Genomic DNA, 14,544 nt, shown 5'->3' on the forward strand with positions numbered 1-14,544 from the left:
GATTTATGAAACCCTACTTATTAGCGTGTCTCACTTTAAAATGAATTAGAACTGTTCTTACTTTCTTAAAGCAGCAGTGGCTTCTTTCTGCATAGAATGGAGGCTTGTAATTTTGACAAGTTTACTAATCACCGGCTCCAATGCAGGTTTTGTTGATGGGCCAAAGTCGAGAAACATTTTTCATCATCATTCATTCATTCATTCATTTTCTTTCGGCTTAGTCCTTTATTTATCAGGGGTCGCCACAGCGGAATGAACTGCTAACTATTTCAGCGTATGTTTTACACTGCGCATAGCCTTCCAGCCACAACCCAGTACTGGGAAACACCCATATACTCTCACATTCACACACACTCATACACCACGGGCATTCACCTAAAGCGCATGTCTTTGGACTGTGGGGGAAACCGAAGCACCCGGAGAAAACCCACACCAACATGGGGAAAACATGCAAACTCCACAAAGAAATGCCAACTGGCCCAGCCTGGACTCGAACCAGCGACCTTCTTGCTGTGAGGTGACAATGCTAACCACTAAGAGACCGTGCCGCCTTTTTTCATCATCATTTTAGGTAAAAAAAAGATTCGGAGCGAAAACATATTGACTTATATATTTTTATTGTGACTTTAGACCTCAAGATCATTGTAATAATAGTTTAAATAACAACAAATTTGTCAGGCATATTAGTTTGATGACATTTTCAAATACTCCATGTAAGGTCCAAACCCTAAATGCTAACTAATAAAACCCAAAAGAGTAATTTATACTAATGTTAAGTCTTTATACGTTGCCACTGTCCTTAAAACCATTATCCTTTACCCATATGTCAGCAAGTTTTATAAAAATGTAAAATATAATTACATTTACAACATTCCCTTAATTTTTTATATATATATATTTTAATAAGTCCTGGTTTGGTATATAAATACACCTTTTACACCGAATGACTATGGTACATAATTTCACCAATATTTTGACAATTTAATTTCACAAAAATTATTCGAGACACAAAACAAATCTGTTGTTGTCATCGTCATTTAAAGGCCATAGACTATAACAAAGCAAACTATATTAATGGACGCCTTCTTATTGTAGTTGCAAGACAGACTGACTAGAGTCTGTATGGTCTTAATACAAGCCTAGTGTTACTTAATGACAGTTTCTGATGATCTATAATTGCAGTATCACATAAATGGAAGTAGAAAATTTGTATGTCTGTTTCTTGCTATTGTACAATTCATTACGATAATTGGTTTGATGTCCAACAGCCTGATTGTTTGCGAATTAGAGCAAAACAAGTCGTCAAAACTAACCTAAGGTGATGTCTCAGATTTTTTGGTGGATCTAATATGAGTTGATCCTTTGTTTTTATTGTCGTTTTCGTTATTGTGAGAAACTACTTACAATAAACACCAGTTTGTCAGACATCGCGCTATGGAAATACACTGCACGTCATGTGACTAAACCAAAGCACATCATTGGCTAAAGGTCTTCTCTTTCCAAAAAAATATCAATTGTTGGTCTTAAAGAAACAGTGGCAGGGAAATGAACATATCATGCTTCCACATGGTAACCCCATGCGGTAGAGGGTTCAGATCACTGTAAGACCCACATCATTGCAGTAATATATAACAACAAATTTGTCAGGCATATTAGTTTGATGACATTTTCAAATACTCCATTTAAGGACCAAACCCAAAATACTAACTAATAAAACCCAAAAGAGTAATTTATCCTAATGTTAAGTTTTTATATGTTGCCACTGTCCCTAAAACCATTATCCTTTACCCATTTGTCAGCAAGGTTTGTATTATTTAAAATATAGTGAAATTTTCAACGTTCCCTTAATTTTATATATATATATATATATATATATATATATATATATATATATATATATATATATAATAAGTCCTGGTTTGGTATATAAATACACCTGTTACACCGAATGAATATGGTACATAATTTCACCAATGTTTTGACAATTTAATTTCACAAAAATTATTCGAGACACAAAACAAATCTGTTGTTGTCATCGTCATTTAAAGGCCATAGACTATAACAAAGCAAACTATATTAATGGACGCCTTCTTATTGTAGTTGCAAGACAGACTGACTAGAGTCTGTATGGTCTTAATACAAGCCTAGTGTTACTTAATGACAGTTTCTGATGATCTATAATTGCAGTATCACATAAATGGAAGTAGAAAATTGGTATGTCTGTTTCTTGCTATTGTACAATTCATTACGATAATTGGTTTGATGTCCAACAGCCTGATTGTTTGCGAATTAGAGCAAAACACCTGGACTCGGGCTCAGAAATCTAACAGGACACTTATAGGTCTTTATTTTGTTGGTGGAGGAGATGAATCCCTCCAGTCTTTTTGTTGATTCGAATCAAAAGCGAAACAGGGCAAGCTCGCAAAAGCGTTTATCCTGCACAGAAGGGCTGTAAATGTTTTATTTAAAATGCCCGAGCTGAAAAATCGCAAAGGAGCACCAGTTTGTTTTGGCGTGTGTGGTTTGTTCCATTCTCCTGTGGCTGCAGACTACTGGTCTACTGCCGGTCCTTTATTGACTGAATCTCTCACTGTGAGGAGGGGAAAAAACGACTTTGTATTATAACCGTATGGAGGGGGAAAAAAATGTTGGCAGCGGTTTTTATACAGCACACTTTTTAAAAAAGAGAGACGGTCCTGACCACAAGTCATAAACCATACTTTATTTAAACTGGCGCTCACCCATTATTTGTTCATAGGGCTTTCTGTCTCACAGAAATAATGTTCCAGCGCTTTCGGTTTTTAGGGGAGGGGCATGAGGACTTGGATAAACTGTTGCCAGGTGTTGTTGCCATGACATTCCATTATGCCATTCCATGTTGCTTTGATCGAATCAGAGGTGTGAATATTCAGAAAATATGTTTGATGATTGTCTGTGCTACTTTTCAGATCCATCAGCAATACTTTACAATAAGGTCACATTCATTAATATGAGCAATATATTGTAACACTGATCTTTGTGAATGCTAGTTAATAACTAGGGTGTCTGCAGGGTCTTAAAAAGTCTTAAAATATTTAAAATTAAATTCAGTATAAGTCTTAAATTCACAGAAATAATGTATTGTAGGTCTTAAATCATTTTAATCAGGTCTTAATTTTAAAAGTTGACAAAGTTAACCAATCAGGCCCACACCCATCCAATCAACAACAATCTCTCTAATATATATATTAAAGTTTTTTATTGCAAAAGAGAGGATTTCACAACAGCTGTTTCACAACATTTTACGGCATTCGTTTAATAAAATTATCTAATCAGGAAAAGAAAAATTTCTATTAAAAACACTTACACAATTCCTCATGATAATAACAGCAATATATCCCTTAACATAATCTTCCATTTACACAAAAACTATTTACAGAAGATCGTGTGAGTGGACATAATATTTATAAATATATAGGCATAAAACTTAAGGTTTTATAGCAGTAACGCATTAGTTATGCTGCTTTCATTTGGACCTAAAGCAAACAAATATATATTTTGGATTATCCGTGTACTTTTCTTCATAATAAATATACTTTTAACAATGTTAAACTTTTCATTTAAAAAAAGAAACATTATGTTGACAAAAGTATATACAACCAAAGTTTTCTTGTTTTGACACACAAAAATATGTGGTTAAGAAATAAATACATTTGTTTTTTTCCAATTGCATTTGATTCAACTGGGCCATTACCAAAAATCCCTAGTGTTTTGCCCCATAGTCTGAGATCTCATGCATAATGGTCTTAAAAACTTTTACATTTGACTTGATGAAACCTGCAGAAACCCTGATAACAGAAATACACTGCTCAGCTTTAGTTCATGTTATCTCAAACACATGAAGGAACATTTTCAGATGAAACATTTTTTATTTTTAATCGTTGGTTATTTTATTCTGCAGATTTGTGTTTGTTCTGATAATGTATTATTTCTTAGCACCAATTTCCAAGAGTTTTTTTTTTCACTCAGCCTCAGACATTTTAGGTCAGTGCAACTGATGTTTTTAAAAGTTGAGTACACGTCGGTGCCAATGGTGTAGTGGTTAGTGCATCGACACGTGGCACTCCTGTGTTCACGCTGACCTGAGTTCGATTCCCACCTCAAGGTCCTATGCTGATCCCTCCCCTGTCTCCATGCTTTCCTGTCTATACTGTCCTATCAATTAAAGGTGAAAAAAAATTGAGTACATGAGAAAAAACGAAAGGAAATAAGGATTGTTTTTTTTTGTTTGTTTGTTTACTCAACTTCAGGCATTCCAGTTCTGCAGACAAAAAATGTTCAGTTGGCACAACTTTAAAGTTTTGTACAAGAGTAGTTCACCTCTCCAGAAAACTAATTTAAAAGATCTTATTTTAACCCAACTAACTGTTTTTTGTATTACTGACAAATAATTGTAGGTCAGTGCAGCTGATGTTTTCAAAGTTGAGTGAAGAAGAAAAAATGAAAGGAAATAAGGATTATGTTTTGTTGTTGTTGTTCTACTGACTTAAATTTCTTTACAGTGCAGGATAATACAGTCAGGCTAGGAGCTAAAGAAGCACTATAGAATAGAAAATCTGGAGAATTTATTAATGTAATGCCAAAACGGTGTCCATAGCTGCCAAAAATCATCTGACTTTTGATATATGTCATAGGTGAGTTTCTCGAGTGGGAATAGCATACATACATTTGACAATCACGTTTTAAAGTAGGGTACCTGAGGAGATGACCACAATAAAAGTACCAAGTTCTTTGCCAGATAAATCGAAATTAAAACAATTGCGTCCTTTGATTTGAATAATGTACTAACATATTTTAAATTAAAGATATATTTTGGCCCAAAATGAAAATGTACACACTGATTACTTACCTTGAATTGGTTCCAGATCTTTACTGAAATACTATTGAAATCAGTAACTACTGGTTTGCAACATGGGCTTACATTTGTGTTCGACAGAAGAAGTGATAGAAATGATAGAAATGTATTTAACAAGTTTATTCACTCAATAAGTGTGTACTTTTTATTCATGTTTCGGTTTTTGAACATTAGAATGGTTTAAGATTATGTTTTCTGAGCAAAAACATTATCAGTTAATAAATAATTATTAGCTAAATAATCACCATAGAATAGAAATAAGGAGAAGTTATTAATGTAATGGCAAAAAGGTGTCCAGAGCTGCAAAATCATCTGACTTTTGAAGTATGAGTTTCTCGAGTGGAAATAGCGTACATCCTTGAGACAACCACATTTTAAAGGAGGTACCTGAGGAGATGACCACAATAGAAGTATACATTTTTTGCCGGATAAACTAAGATTAAAAACCAATGCAACCTTGGATTTGAATAATTTACAAATACATTTTAGATTTAACAAATATTTTGCCCCAAAACTAAAATTTGCACACGATTACTTACCTTGAATTGGTTCCTGATCTTTACTGAAATACTATTGAAATCAGTAACTACTGGTTTGCAACATGGGCTTACATTTGTGTGCAACTGAAGAAAGAATGTTAACGTGGAGAACAAGTAAACCATGACAGAATTTTCACTTTTGGGTCAACTATCTCTTTAACATTAAGAAGATGAATTAATATTAGTCATTTTTACTTCAAGCAGTCAGCAAACAGAAGCGTATTTAACACGTTTATTCACAGAATATGTGTACATTTTTATTCCTGTGTCGTGTCAGTTTTTGTAGAATGGCTTAGGTTTATATTGTTTTCTGAGATAATAAAGATCATTGTCATTCATTTTGACCATAAGATACAGAAGACAGAAAAACAAGAATCATTCATTAAAAGACTTAATCTAAGGATAAAAAAGCAAACATTAATTGTCCATTTAAATCTTTATACAGATTTCTAATAAATAAAACATCTTGATATAATTAAAACATTAAAGCTCTTGATAAAAATACATTTTAATCTCTAAAAAAATCACTTTTTTATTCACTTTATTCTTTAAAATATTCCACACAAAAAAAGGTCAGAATAAGTATTAATAGCCATATGACTTTTTATTTTCACAAAAAATTGGAGTTACACATGAACTTAAATTTAATACTCTTTGCTTTGTATATAAGCAAACCATGACATAATTTTCACGTCTTTTAACTCTTTTAACATTAAGGTGAATTAATATTGTTGATTTTTAGTTTAAGTAGTCAACAAATAGAAATGTAATTAACAAGTTTATTCACAGAATAAGTGTAAATCTTTATTCAAGTGTCAAAATGTCTGTACATTAGAATGTGCCTGGTTTAGGTTTATATTCTTTTCTGAGCAAAAAATTAGCATTGTTCTTAGTTTTGACCTTGAGATACAGAAGACAGAAAAACAAGAATCTTTCAATAAAAACCCAATCTAAGAATAAAAAAGCAAACATTAATTTTCCATTTAAATCTTTATACAGATTTCAAATAAATAAAAACTCTAGATACACATAAAACATTAAACCACTAGATAAAATATATTTTAATCACTTTAACATGACCTTTTATTATTTTAAATAGTCCAAAAAGAAAAGATCAGAAAAAGTATTGTTTGCTTATTTGACTTTTTATTTTCACAAGAGTTAAATTTACACATAGACATGAATTTAAAACTCTTTACTTTGTATATAAGCAATCCATGACATAATTATCATGTCCTCCATCTCATTTAAGGTCATTTTTACTTTAAGTAGTCAACAAATAGAAATGTATTTAAAAAGTTTATTCACAGAATAAGTGTAAATCTTTATTCAGGTGTCAAAGTTTCTGTACATTAGATTGTGCCTGGTTTAAGTTTATATTATTTTCTGAGCAAAAAAAAAAAAAGATCATTGTTGTTAATTTTGACCTTGTGATACAGAAGACAGAAAAACAATAATATTTCAATAACAGATTCAATGTGAGGACAAAAATCAAACATTAATTGTCCATTTAAATGTCAAATAAATAAAACCCTCTAGATAAAAATACATTTTAATTACATTTTTAAATGTGTGATGGAAATTTCTAATACTGATGGTTTATATTGATATTATAGATTGATTAAGAATTTGCTAAATTTGTAAAAACAAAACAAATGCATTATAATCATTGGGTTATTACAGCCATGGATAATCTACTGGTTGTTTAAGAGTTAAGGAGCTGTAGAGAAATTATCATCTAAAACATAGTAACATTGTCTTTTGAGCCAATCCTTGGGATCCTTTTGCTCACAGATGGTGATAAGTAAAGCTGAAGTAAATCGTTGTGATTCATTAACATGCACTGTTTTAAACACATTTTAAACTTGTTAAACTCATTCTTGATCACATTTGATGATGGTTGATGATCACAGAGAGCTGAACAGATCTTTTAATCCCAGTTGCTTTGCACACGTCCTGTCTTGTTGATATGATTATACGTGTTAGTATGAAGACATGTTAACACGTGGCTGTCAATCAATTCAGTGGGCAGGGAAACTGCACTCCTACATTACGTTGCGGTTGGCCTAAAAATGGGAGGGATTTGGATCCTTTTTTTAACATCAGGAACGTCGTAATATTGTCTTAATATTACTTAATATGACTGTGGACACACTATAGCTTCTGTCCAAACAGCTTTAAAAAGATGATTTTCATCATAGGTGCCCTTTAAAATGTACACTTTGTGAACAGAAAATAATTTGCCATTACATATGATCTTTTATTCTTGTAAATATTCCAAAAAGAAAAGGTCTGAATAAGTATTTAACATTTTTAACTTGTTATTTTCACAGAAGTTACTTAAAACATCAAGGTTGAATTTAGACACAAACGTAATGAACTTAATATGCTTTTATTTGTATGTAAAATTATTTAATTCTGATTCATAAACTTAAATGAATTCAAACCCTAACCCTAACCCAAGAATTCAAATATTTAACTTATCAGTCAAAAAACAAGGCGCAAGTGAAATTCCTCTGCATCCACATTAGCAGCATCATCGAAAACCTGGCAACAGTTGCCATTAGTAACACCAGTGAACTCCACCCCTTTTCTCTTCTCATGCAGAGAGAAGACAAGTCCATCACGTAATGCTGTTTGTTAAAGCTCTCCAACTCGGAGCGCTGGCCCGAACGACCCTCTCCTGACAGCTTCCTCATTACCTTTTAATGTATTCATGCATATTCCTCCTCGCTGGTAAGGCCGTCTTGTGTAATGAGAGGAAACAGCGAGCCGCTCTGTGCTTGGGATCACGCAATCCTCCCTTCATTTCGATTAACAAAACAAGTTGCGGACGGCAGGATCTCCAGGGTATCGGCAGCTGAATTTCCTGCAATATGACAGAGAGAATATTGGCGCGTCAGTGGGACACCTCAGCGACTCTGGGAGACGCTATCATTATGTGTGTTGGCAATCACCAGAGCTGAATTTTGTGGCGGAAAATGAGGGAGGCCATGTCAGCCTCGCTAGCGTGTTGTGAGTGGCCTGAAATGCATCCGCTATGAGAGTGGCATTCTGTTTACCGCAGCAGGGGGCAAACATGAGAGCCCGGGCATCGACGGTGAAATGAACAAAATACATACATTACAACTTCAGCGCTCTTCCTTCTGGAAACATAAAAGAAGCTGATTTCAATATAAATAGAACGGAGAGCGTGTCTTTACATCTACTTTGATTGTCACTTTTCAAGCCGTAAAATACCCAGAGGCCTTTCCGTGGCCCCGCTCGCATGTCAATGCTAATTTTCCCCCGTGTTGCCAAGGGAAACACATTGGGGAGCCTTGATTTTTCCTCCTCCGGTCATCGAGCCGGCGTCTTTTCTTCTCAGACAGCTCGCCTGAAATATCTCTCTATGTTGGACAATCAAAAACAGGAGAACATCTCGAATCAGCTTCTCGGAATCAACAATGATGTACAGTATTCATTTTGGCTGATAAAAAGCATCCCGCTGTGTCTTTCTGGAGAGGTAATTTCTCAGAGTGCCCGTATTGTGAGCGAGAGCCCATTGTGATACTTACACAAATTCGAGCGAATCAGTCTCACAGTTTTGATAGGAGTGACATCGGTCCGTTTAAGAACTCAGGAGGGCGTAATCTGAAAAAGGCTAATTCAATACAAGTTGCCAGACAGCCACTTTGGGGTACCAGATATTTGGAGCTGCTGTCAGATGCATACAGCTGTTTGCTAGTCTGTAAATGACCCGTCTCAGTCTCTCTGGCCTGTCTCTGACTGACACATTGTGCTGGATAACTGCCGGTGCCGCATCTCGTCCAGCATGTGGTTACGTCCTCAGCTACTGCACTCACCTATTCAGAGGTTACTACGGGTCAGGATTTCAGTGGCGTAGTTTCGCTCATTCTCCTTTTGTTTGCTGTCTCTCAAAAGACGTAGGTTTAGGTCTGGAGATGTTGTTTTTAGAGTTTCAGCAATGCTAGTTTCTCTTCTAAACATTTCCTGCAAGTATTGTATGTAAATATCACCGTGATGGGAAACTTGGAGATTTGTGTGTGCAGCTGCACAATGCTAATGGATATAATTATATATTTGAATTGGAGAGATAGCAGAGCTGATGAGAAAAGCAGTGGGGGTCCAAAACTCTGAGAACAACAGGGGAAATTTCTTCTTTAATGCAACATTTTTAATTGCTTATTATATAGTCAGCATAAAGGAAATTGTGTCTTTTGTGCAAAGTTGTTAGTAGCGAGATGCAAGTCTTAAATATAGATCTGTTTTTATGATGTATCTTTTTTTAAATCCCAAAGTTTTATGATTTAAACATAAATAATAAATAACATAAACAGTGGCGCAGTGGGTAGCACAATCGCCTCACAGCAAGAAGGATATTGGTCCGAGCCCCGGCTGAGTCAGTTGGCATTTCTGTGTGAAGTTTGCATGTTCTTCCTGTGTTGGCGTGGGTTTCCTCTGGTGCTCCGGTTTCCCCCACAGTCCAAAAACATGGGGTACAGGTAAATTGGGTAAGCTGAATTGTCCGTATAGTGTATGTGTGTGAATGGATGTTTCCCAGTGATGGGTTGCAGCTGGAATGGCATCCGCTGCATAAAATATGCAGATTAATAAAAGGACTAAGCCGAAAAGAAAATTAATGAATGAGTAACATTAATAAATGAATAAAAATATTAAAAGATCTTTAATTTGTCAGATTTAACCCTTTAACTAACCCACAAAGAATAAAATGATTGGATTGCATTTCTTAACTCTTAATGTCGCTAGTTAACACACTCTGTGATTTTTTTTTCAGCACATCACATACTTTCTAAAATATCAATCTCTACCAAATGGAAGATGTGTTGGTTTATGGTATGAGTACCAAAGTTAATGCTATAAAAATTTTAAAATATGTTGTGTAAGACCAATTTATTAAAAAAACATTCAAAATAAAACATTTTTGACACTAAATCATCTTCATTTTTTGAAGTATGCTGTAAAATATTTCAGTTTCTCATTTAACATGTTTTTTCATTTTTTTTTTTTTACAATAAAACCAAAATCAAGTGTAGTAGTGCAAAAGGATTATGTTTGATATATTTTTTTTGTAAACCAACAATGCAATGTTATTCTTTAAATGACTTTAACAGTTATCATTTAAAACAGTAAAAACATCGTAAACTGTTTGGTAGAGCAGTCATTAAGGAACTCGCTTTAAATATGATTTTCATTCTATTTAATTGATTTTTAAAACGTAGACTTTAATGCATAATTTAAATGTTATCTTTTATATAATGGTGTGATTAGTAAATCATCTTTCCTTTTTCTTCATCTTAAATTTCCAATTTAATAGCAATGGATCACAAAGGTTCAATCCCAATTCTACTACCTTACTCTTGCCCCTACCTCTTGTTTTGGGCCTTCACGTGAAGGCGTAGGAGTGTCCCAATTCTCTTTAGCTTGAAGGTGTAGGGCTACGGGGAAGGGCTATATAGCCCTTGAAATAGATTTTTCAGGACCATACTCAAAACCAAGGGGTACAAAAATTTCCCAGAATACACCATCTACAATGGGAGCATGGCTGCACACGGAAGTCAGGAGATGCACAAATTAGTATTTTTTTTGTCATCATTACAAATTCATTAAAGTAGCTCATACTGGCATAATATTCATACTGGCATTTGTGTTTTCTGTCATGCTTTAAAAAAAAACAATAAAAAAGCTGAATTTCACAATCTATGATCCATAATATTAGCTCCTGTATAGCAGTCCCAAAACATACAGTACCTACACATCTGACACTCGAATACCCTGTCAGAAAATGCTGGTGACCAGGAATGAGCTTTTACAGTGTCTGCTATAATGTTAATATTACTTTGTGTGTTTACATGGATGAATATGGCCACAGTGTAAATGCCCATTACAGTTACGATCTTATTGCCTCATTATATTGTTATGATAACATAATATATGCCATCAGTAATTTCCTGAAGATAAATGCCAAAAAATAACGCAACTGACATAACTACAGCAGTCGCGATCGTCTGATCTCATATGAAGCAAAAGATTGCGATGACATATGATAGCATGTGCAGGTGCTGTAGTGGTGTCCGTTTTCTTAGGGGTAAATTTTGAAGCCCTTCCTCTTCATACTCTGTTTCAAGGGGAAGGGGAAGGAGTTGGGGTACAAAAATAGAATTGGGATTGGGCCAAAGTCGATTAATCAATACAAAAATGACAAAAGACCCAGACTTTGTATAAGATGTCATTTATATTTATTTATGCAAAAACAATTGTGTATTTATTAATTTTTACAGAATTTTAAAAATCCTAAACTCTCAAATTTCAATGCTAAAACCAAAGAAGATAAATACATATATAATTTTCCTTTGTTAAAAGCTTAGATTCTACATTGTTTTCAACATGCAGCTTATCAAATGCAAACAACGTAAATAAGGTGGCTGAACTGAGAGGGCAGAGCGAGCAAGGAAAGACCAAAATGACAGGGAGTTTAGTGCCGAATCCTTTTAGTCGACCACTGACACATGAATGAGGGGAGAGTGAGAGAAAGAGAGAAAAAAGTAGACAGCCAATTTGGGAGTAATGCAACTAAAAACAGACAAGTGTAATTTCATCCATCTGGACAGATGTGTAAAAGCGCTCCTCAGAACATTCCCCATGATTCCCCCTGATTGATCTTCCCCCGGACTGAAACACCTATTATTAGCCACGAGCCTAATAGCACCAGGATGGCTTGCTGCTCTCCCAGAGGCCAATTCTCTGGTCATATCTCACTCACTGCAGCTGGAGAAACCCAACAGAGAGAAAGAGAGAGAGAGAGAGAGATAGACGACAGGATGTGTGGATGAAGTCCTTCATAGTCTGTCAATAGAATTCTGCGGCAGAAGTGTCGAGAAAAACAATTACATTCATGCAGGTTTTCATTGTTGTGGAGCATTCATACTCCCACCTGATTATATGCAGTGAGGTGATGCATATGTGCGATGTGGAAACAAAACTATAGAACTGCTTGTGCACAATCATTCAAGCTAAATATTCAAATGACTTCATTATTTACTGATTCCCAGAGATAAACATGAAAGAGTATTTTTAGCTAAAACTACAGTCCATTGTGACTTATATGATGGATATCAGCATTTATGTACACTGTAAAAAGTGATTACACTCTAAAAAATATTGTTGAGATCAAACAAAAAAAAATAAGGCAACAGTTTGCATCAATATATTTAAGTTACGACAACATCTAACAAAATGAAGTTCAGACAACAAACTTTATTATGTTAGCCAAATGACCTTTTCTTCTTTAATCAGCAGCATTTGAAATAGCATAAACGCCATTTAAGTTGAGTACTCAAAAGTTAAGTAGATTCAACTAGTGTTTTTAATTAAAACTGAAAACAAATCCGGTGTTATGTACTTAATTACATGCAAGTTTTCAAGTTTAGAACCTCAAATAAATGAAGTAGCTGAAATTGTTTTCAAATGTACAGTTCATTTAATTGCTTGCAAGAAATACATTTAACAACAACATTTTTGTTTTCCAGTAATTGTTTATTTGTTTTAAACCACAGATTTTCTTTATTTTACTAAACAAAAATATGTACTGTCCAATATAAACAGTAAGAAAAATAACAAAACACATGAGTGTGTGGACTTTAAAATACGAAACAACTCCATTAGTGTGGAAAAAATGAGTTCGACCCAATCGACCCAATTTCTTTGGGTTGCAACAATTTAAATATTGTTTTATACTAATTGACAGATATATTTACCTTTAAATTAGCCACATTTTTAAGTTGATGTAATTATCAATATTTTCCTGTTTTGAAAACAATAATATTATTCTGGCAACTTAAAAAGTTGTAATCTAATGAGCAATTTAGAATTTTTAAGTTACAACAATGTTTTAAACTGTGTTTAGTGGTAACAGACCTCTTGATTTTTTTTTAGAGTGTACTTCAGAAAAAGAAGTAAACCCATTCACTTAAATGTAACAAATTGATCTTGATAAAATTTAAGTAATTACATTTTTAAATATCTTTGCACATAGTTCATCAACTTAATAATTTTAAGTCAATGGATTTACTCCATTCTTTAAAGTCAACTAATCACCTTTACTATAGGTAGTGGCTGGGCGATTTGGTCTAAAATCACAATCTCAATTAATTAAACATTTTAACTTGATTACGATTAAAGAATGATTATTTTATGTATTTATTTTATGTGTTTGCCCTCATAGTTTACTGATAAGTTTTGTACAGTAAATATGTTTACATATTTCAGTCAGAGATTTTTAATGTAGGTTGCATTGCTCGAGTTTAAAATAATTTATTATTAAATTAAAATGCACATTGCCTAAAACTGCTTGCGCTACATATTGTTGTGACGTGTACTGTAGCAAAGACTATAGACCAGGGGTCACCAATCTCGGTTCTGGAGGGCCGGTATCCCTGCAGGGTTTAGCTCCAACTTGCTTCAACACACCTGCCTGGATGTTTCAAGTATACCTAGTAAGACCTTGATTAGCTTGTTCAGGTGTGTTTGATTAGGGTTGGGGCTAAAATCTGCAGGACACCGGCCCTCCAGGAACAAGTTTGGTGACCACTGCTATAGACAAAGAGCATAGAAGCACCAAGAGGCGACACTCTGTTGCTATTTGTGAAACAGCCACTAGATGCTGCTAGTGTCATGCGGCATCCATTTTGGAATGAAAATTCCAATAGGAAAACAGCACGGATAACTAACAATAGAAAGAATTAATTAAAATATTGAGTTAAATGAGTACATCCCCTTTGAAAAGTAACATTTTAAAACAATATCCCAATGAAAACAGACAATTTCTAAAATGTTAACAAGCCTAAGTTTAATGCATCTGATATCTAAAATATCTGTTTCTCATATAACATAAAAGTAAGGTTAACAAAATAAGTCAATTATTATTATTATTATTATTATTATTATTATTATTATTATTATTTTGTCTAAAAAGGAGTATTCCCAACAAAAACTACATTATCTGGTAGTTTGTATGGCCTTCCTGATTTTTAATGACAGCATTAATAAAAATATATACAAAAAATTTTATATAGATAAATTTGGAGAAAG

General features: G+C 34.0%; 1 protein-coding gene and 2 long non-coding RNA genes across 5 annotated transcripts in view; 2 read left to right on the forward strand and 1 right to left on the reverse strand.

Annotated features, from left to right (window-relative positions):
• Positions 1-10,389, forward strand: LOC148679835 (uncharacterized). The gene is made up of 2 exons (XR_015945501.1): positions 1-314; positions 9,919-10,389. It is a non-coding gene; the product is annotated as an uncharacterized LOC148679835 (long non-coding RNA).
• The window catches only part of dlx6a (distal-less homeobox 6a), a 49,124-nt gene that overhangs the window by 21,189 nt on the left and 13,391 nt on the right, over positions 1-14,544 (forward strand). The gene's annotated exons all lie outside the window — the stretch shown is intronic.
• LOC147832642 (uncharacterized) overlaps positions 6,566-14,544 on the reverse strand; it is a 22,812-nt gene continuing 14,833 nt past the window's right edge. For 2 of the 3 annotated variants that reach the window (XR_015945463.1, XR_015945462.1), the window contains exons 2-3: positions 7,115-8,302; positions 6,587-6,966 (exon numbers count right to left, since the gene is read on the reverse strand). This is a non-coding gene — a long non-coding RNA (uncharacterized LOC147832642). Of the gene's footprint in view, positions 6,967-7,114; positions 8,303-14,544 lie in introns of all 3 variants that reach the window. The other variant, XR_015945461.1, reaches the window with a different exon arrangement.

Source organism: Danio rerio, chromosome 19, assembly GCF_052040795.2.
Source record: "Danio rerio strain M-AB ecotype USA chromosome 19, GRCz13ab, whole genome shotgun sequence".
NCBI lineage: Eukaryota > Metazoa > Chordata > Actinopteri > Cypriniformes > Danionidae > Danio > Danio rerio.